Below are 8011 nucleotides of genomic sequence, written 5' to 3'. Positions count from 1 at the left end.
TATTTTTGTCCATCTTATTTTTAATCCATTCTTTTTTTCTTTCTAATAAACATACTTTTTTAATAACGGTAAATTAGGGTCTTCAGCACTCTCGTTAAGCCCTAAGATATTCTTATAAGTTTCGATCATTTAAGCTAATTATGAGACTCATCTTCGACAAGAGACTTAGTCACACTTAAACATAATTTTTTAAGGTGTGTGATAATTTTAATATTTAAAAATATGGTTATATATATAAAAGGATAGATTAACTTACTCTAAAAGTAATTATTTTAGAATTACTTTTTATCTTTATCATTCATTTTATTGAAATCTAACTAATATGATTAATAACTTATCTTAATAAAGAGTTACTCCTTATCTTTATCATTCATTTTATTGAGATGTAATGGTCAAAATTAATTACTTTACAATCATTAGATATCAATAAAATGAATAATAAGAATAAAGAGTAACTCTTATTCTTGGAGTAAGTGAATTCCTCTTCATATAAACCTAAATAAAAAGTCTTTTTGGTTTCATAATATTATAAAATCATGAATAAAATTCATTAAAAATGAAACAAGATTTATAAAATTTTATAATTTTTAATAAATTTTAGTTAATTATGAAAAGTTTATTCATGTATATTGCTAATACTTCTCATAATATAACTAACATAATGGGAATGAGTTTTAATAATTTTATAGAGTCTCATGAGAGAAAGCCATGACGGGTTAAAGAAAAATTTCAGGCCCCGTATATTAGACAAAATTAACTTAATGCTGAATCGATCCTCTTTGTAAGTACCCCTTAAGCTTGTATTAATCCCTTTTTTAAAACTTGTTTTCATTTATAAAATAAAATAAAAAATAAAAAATTGCTGATGACCGATCCCATGTATATTATTCTACGGTTACAATTGCAAATGCTTCACCAATGTGATGTTTATAATAAGATATATGATTTACCTCAAGGAAAAGAGCTCCTAGAAATAACTGCCGCTCGTGGAAATAAGACTCCACCCATTGTTGTTGTTTCCAAAGCCAAAGGTTTTTATTCAATGCTTATAAATTGTTCTAAAATAAGGTGCGGAGAAAAAGTGTAAAAAATTCATTTTCTATCCGGAACATACTCCTGCTCTAGGCACTCTATATAAGGGACATGGCTATTTTCACTATAGAAGGTTTAGTTAATTTTATGCTTCTGTGTTCACTATTTTATTTTCTGTATACAGACATGCGATGAGATAAGCTACAATCCAATTCATAAATGGATTGAAAATCTTGCCAGGCATTTGACATATGCTAGTCAAGCGTCTAAGCTCTTAAGTAAACCCATGCATGTGTGTCTAAGTCGGCTTAGTGATGAAGTAATTAAATACACAAGCATTTAAATTTTTATTGTTGTCATTAAAAAAAAGTATTTTGTATAGTATCTAACCAATATTACTACGACTTGCTGTTAGTGATCTGGGAAATGTGAAGGGGCGTCAAATTAATTTCATGCTCAATTCTAAATATAAATTAATTATAAAAAATCCTAAAAAATAATTATCAATTGATAAATAACACTTAGTGTAGTAATAATTATGAGATAAATAACACTTAGTGTAGCAAGGGAAATAACGCAATAATTATTGAGAATATGTCTAATATTTTTAAGTATAGGAAAGAATAATTTAGTTTATCTTTTAAGAATTTATTATTTGTTTTAAATTTTTAGAATATTATGTAGATTTAAAAATATTATGAATTTGTTTAGAATATTTTAATATTTATTTCTTTTATTAAGATTAGGATGTGAGGTCTATAATTATAAAGTTTGTTAATATGAGAGAAATCACCTATTTGAGCTGGAGTCACACATGAATAAAGGATTTTGCAAGTTGCACAAAAACTTTTAATGAAAATGAATTTGTAAGTTCCACAAAAACTTGTAATAAAAATGATGTACAAGTACAATATATCTTAAATAAAAAGGATGAGTTTGTAATTATAAAAAACTTTTAATTACAAGTTTTTAAATAAAAGCTTATAATGACCATGAATAAAATGTGCATGGAGCTTCTCTACAAGTACAATATATCTCATTCCTTTTACAAATATATATCTACAAAACAAACAAATAAAAAAAAACCCATCAATAATGTGGGTTCATTTTGGAAAGAGCTGAGATATAAATATTATTGCAAATAAACCTGAAAATCAGTTTGAAATTCAAGTTGCAACTGTAACATAAATTATGGGATGCTCTGCTTGCCAAAGGAGGCGAAGCTGAGCTATAACTTCCGGTAGTTTACGTAAAATACAAACCAAAAGGCATCAAAGTCACATAGAGTGAATCATATATATATATATATATTATAATTGTCCCTTTATATATATTGAAAGTTTGTAGTGAAACCTGTATATATATGATCTGATCTTCATCCAGAACTACAAACCTTGTTTGTACAAGAAAATGTTTTAGTTTTATCTATTAAGTCTAAATAGACAGGACTTCAAATTATAGGCAGCTTAATTAACAATTAAAATAATAGTAATTAAGCCCTGTGTAATTGCTTTCGGTCTGATCTTGATCTTGAAAACTCCACATGTCGAATACAATGCATTTAAGTTACCTGTTTTTTTTTTTTTTTTTATCTCTAAACTGTATGACGTTCATTCATTTCATTATACTGAATCACATGGCCAGACAAAGACAATAGTTTGAGTCATTCACGCATTTACAATATGCTTCTATTAATCAGTACATAAATACAAAAGTGTCTGTTACGGGTCACGAGGTACGTCTTTTTTGTTGATTGGGGTGCATGTGCTTTCTTTCTTTCTAATTAGAGTGCATACGTTTTCCTCAAAAACAAAATACTTAATTGCACTTTTACTATCTATTTGTCACTTTTTTTTGTTATAAATCTTGTCATTAAATCATGAAATTTAAATATTATACTATCATTTTTTTAAAATTTTTGCATATTTTGTTACTCAACTTTTTTTTTCCTTCACATTTTTGCCTTACAATTTTCAAACTTTTACACATTTTATCCCTATATTATAATTAACCATTTTTGTTTTGAAAATTGGGTGAAAAAATACGTGAAATCTCAAAAGTTGGATAGCGAAATGGACAAATTTTATAGTTTAGTGACAAAATTTGTGAAAAAGTAAAAAATGAGTGATAAAAATTGCAATTTTGAGTTCATATACCCCTCAAATACATGGAAATATATTTTCTTGTTATACTGTGAATCAAAATGGAAATGTGTTTCCATCATGGTATTTTCATAAGAAAAAAAATACAACAGTAAAAAGGATGTGAACTTAGCAAACAGGGATTGGAAATAACCAAACCAAAGGTTAGTTCAGACTTGAGAGATTTGGACCGGCCCAAAATTACTAGAAAAATATTAAATTAATGTGCTTAGATGACCACCTAACATTTAAACATCCTATTGAGAGTGTAGGAGTGCATGTAGCCTTTTTTTATTTTATAGTTGATGGTATAACTCACAGTGTTGATTTTCATAAATAAATAAATAAAACTTAAAATGTTGTTTTTTTTAATATCTAATTTTTCACACGATATTTTTCTCTAGTTTTCTTCTTCTCATCATCACATCTCTCGTTTTTCAACTTTTTTTCTTCTTATTTCCTATTTCTTGTAAGGTATACACTATGCATCCCCTCCCCCGTTAAGAGTATAAAAATAAATAATCTTTGTAAATATAACTTTTTAAATCAATAAGATAGTAGTATATAACAAGGTATACAAAATAAATCAATTTTAACATATATAATAACATTAGTAAATTTGCCTTCCAAAAAAAAAATTAGTAAATTTTCTTATAAGAAAAAATTGTTATAATTCACTTACAAAAAATTGAAAATGGAGCCACTAAAGTCATGATCAACAAGTGGTTTTACTTGTGAATTGAAAAAAAATGGTGTTGAGAAAATTTTACGCCCTTAAATGAGTTTATTTAAATCAACTTAAATTACCTAGGATTTAAAGTGACTTCCCAACAACAAGAGTCTAAAACTTAAAGAAGAAAATGAAAAAAAAAGGGGAGGGACTGAGCTTATTCTCATCCCTCAATCCATCTTTGTTAAGTATATTTTTTTAATGTGTAATTTAAAACAACATATGAGTTTAAACCATCCTAATTTTGACAAAATATGATGAATTCTTTGAGAGGAGATACTAAATCGATATATATATATATATATTAAAGTTTAAGGATAAAATTTCTCAATATAAAAATAGAGATCTTGACCATGTTTGACTTAAAATATAGAGATTAAAAAAATGATTCTTTGATTGAATAATGTACAAAATTGGATCGTTTACAATGCTTTTATAGAGCTAGTTTGAAGTGGTAACTAAAAATTAACGAACTAACTAACCAATTTCATTTAAATGAATTAAGTTTCCTTTAATAAATTAAAAAAATAGTAACCAAACAATCTAATGTAATTTTTTAAAAAAATCCACCACTAAAATTTTGCAGTCTTGAGTTAGCAAGGAAAAAGTTTTTCTCTAGTTTTATATCAGTAAATTTGATTTGGTTTTGGTTAATATAAAACTTTTTTTTTCTAGTTTTGTCTTTGTAAAATCTAATATCAATACTTCCCTATTCTCATCAGTCATCATAACATTAGTAATGCTTATGTGTCTAATGAAAAGTTACGAGACCATCATCATATGACTCTCAATAATATGTATTATCACGTCAACATGTGATTCTCAATTTTTTTAATCTTAAAATAAATATTATTTATTTATCTAAAAATGAATGTTAGGGTTTAAAAGAATAATTTCATATTTTTGGAGGGACAAAAAAATAATATATTTTTAAAAACCAAAATTAAAATATGCTACTTTTATTGAGATTATATATGTGTATGCATGTGTGTATTGAACATGATAAAATGATTAACATTAGATTTTAGCAAGCCGATGTAGCTATATACTTATATATGACTGGATAGTTAATATTAACTTCACATCATACAAAACTATTAAGATTGACCTAATGGTAATAAGTATACGCAATACATATAAAATTATAAATTTTAATTTCAATGTCACCATTATATAAAAAAATCTTACATATTTTCACTTAGAAGCATATCAAATGATAGGTAGTAAAGATTATTAAATAATATATATATATATATATATATATATATATATATATATAATTAATATTATTCTACTTAAATTTAATGTCAACGGTAATTAATATTTTAATTAGAGACTATTAACTCGTTGGGAAGTATATCAATTTCTCACAAGTAGTAAAGTTTAAAACAGAAGTCTCAATGTCGAATTCCCATGGACTTTACTTGTACTTGCATTGATAAATACTCAATTTGTAAGCAAGAGATAAAGAATTGCAATGGATAGAAGAAATAAAGAATTTGAAATTAAAAAGGTAAGAGCAATAAAATAAACCAAATTAAATGCAAAAGATAACTTCAAAATTTAAATATGTTGGAACCTAACATACCTAACTACCCCTAATGCAATATTAATATTTTTCTCTATTTAATGTTTTCCTAATTTTCACCCACATTTATTAAGACACTCAACTTTGATCTCTCACGATGAAGAGTCTAATTTATCCATTCTCTCTCCCAAATCCTTTTCCAAAGATGAAATAATAAATTGCATGAAGTATGGAGATGTATGCAAAGGAAAAACAAAGTCGCTTTATCCCTAACAATGAATTGTTTAAATTCTCTTTCTCAGTCCTTTAGAAATTATCATTTCTCAATGTATAACTCCTAAAACAAATACATCGATGATCAGACCATACAATGAAGATGAAGAGCAGAAAAGAGACAATATAAACAAAAATTGCATGATAAGAGAAGTTATATTACAAGGGTGTTGGCTGCTAGGCTCCCAACAGAGGGGATTTAGCCTCTCATGACCATAAGAGGCTTTACACTTTAGAGGCTAATATGGAGGGTTAATATATATGGATGGAAGAAGGGATTGGATGGTTAAAGGAAAATAAGGGAGGAATGACTAAAGAATAAAGGTTTCCCCTATTAGAAATGATCAAACTTTGGATATTTTTAATAGAGAGTTCTGAGACTCGGTGTGTCTTTATAGGCCTAAGGTACTTACTTTTCACGCTGACTTTGCACTAAGTGTGTCCCTTATGAGCTTAACGGGTGATCACGCCCGAGTGCGACACGTCTGGGCTTAGTGAGTCAGTCACGCGCTTAGCGCTAAATTTTGCACTAAGTGCGTCTTTGGACTTTTTCATGGACCTTCTTCGCGCTAAGCCTAAGCTTATTCGTTAAGCGAGGGTGTGCGCTGAGCTTGACTTATGCACTGAGTGAGATGTCCCTTCTTTAATTTTTCTTCAAGACTTTTTCTTCAAGGTTTTGCATCAATTTTTCTCCAAAGCACTTGAAATTCGCTTCTTTTGATTTCTACAGATAAAAAATTACAATGATATTAATTTTTTCATTATTTCATTAAAAACAAAAGTAAAATCAAGAAATTGTAATAATTCTTAACTAAAATTAACTATCAATTTAACTCAAATTTCGCAATTATAGACACACATAACTAAACTCTCATCTTAATAAATTATAACATGTTAAGATATTTTCATCCTTTAGGAATATGACTAAAGTATTTTATAAGACTTGAAATAATTTTTTTCTTTTGAATTAAAATTTGAGATTTATAGTTGAATTATCCAATATATTTATAGAATTTAATGGATATACAGTCTAAACGATTTTATATTGTCAATTAATTAAAAACAACTTTGATATAATTTTTAAAATGCATGATTATTATCAAAATCAATAATTTTATTATATATAATTATTTGTAATTAGATGATAATACAAAAAAATTATAATAATGCATATTTTTTTCTAATGTTTCTATTATGACAGTCTCGTATTAAAATTTATTCAATTTTTATGTTGAGTCATCCACGCATACACACTAATTATACTGAAATATCTTTTAAAAAAATTAGTTAAAATAAAATTTGGGCTAAATTAGGCTCAATTCATTTTTATTACATATTTCAATCAAATTCTCTAAACTTTAGATTCTTCTCAGGAGAATAAGGACAGATCTTCCACAAGCTTCCACAGGGATATCTATCGTGATACAGTAACTTGAAACAATCATTAAGCTTTTCCATAATTTCTTTAGTTCACTGTGACCTATGCATATATTTATATCTCAAATAATTCACACACTTTCATTAGTGGGAGATGAATTATTTGCACAATCCTTATCTACCTTTTGGCAGCACCATAAGTTGCTTTAGCCAAATAAGTGAGCAAGCGCTATACAAATCATGCAAATTAACCCGATACCTTAATTATTTATCTGTTGTATATAAAAGTTGGGGCGTGAATTTTTTAAATGTTACCTATATTTATGAACTTTTGTCGCTGAGAGTTCGTTTGATGGTCAGAATAGGACTTGATAAGATAAAATAATTATCATATCAAGTTATAATTTGTTGCTTGTTACACCAATAAATATGATATATAGTGTTATTCTGTTGTTAATCATATCAAGTTATCCTATTTTATTAAAAAATTATATAATTTGTTTATAATTTTAAGAAAAATAATCAAATAAATAAAATATAATTTAGTTAAAATTATATTTTTTCTATAATTTTTCATAATTTATAAAAAATTACAAGTTAATTTTTAGATAATTATAAGTAATTTTAATGAAACGTTAATTTTTTTTTCATTTTTGAACAGAATTCATTTTATATTCTATCATTATTTGACGTGCACCAAAACAATGGATTGGATTAAAATTTATCACGATATCCTATTTTATTGTTCTTATCATGCTCTCATACATTAATCCTATCCTTAATATCAAACAAGCCCTTAATTACATAAATAAATTAATATATACATATTTTTACACCTTAATTAATGAGTGTTTTTTAATGTTCTTTTTAGTAATACTTAACCTTATACATAAATGCAAGTGAGGTCCAAGTAACGCGAGTGTTTGAAAC

Source organism: Glycine soja, chromosome 4 (genome assembly GCF_004193775.1).
Source record: "Glycine soja cultivar W05 chromosome 4, ASM419377v2, whole genome shotgun sequence".
Taxonomy (NCBI): Eukaryota; Viridiplantae; Streptophyta; class Magnoliopsida; order Fabales; family Fabaceae; genus Glycine; species Glycine soja.
This window is presented reverse-complemented; position numbering follows the sequence as displayed.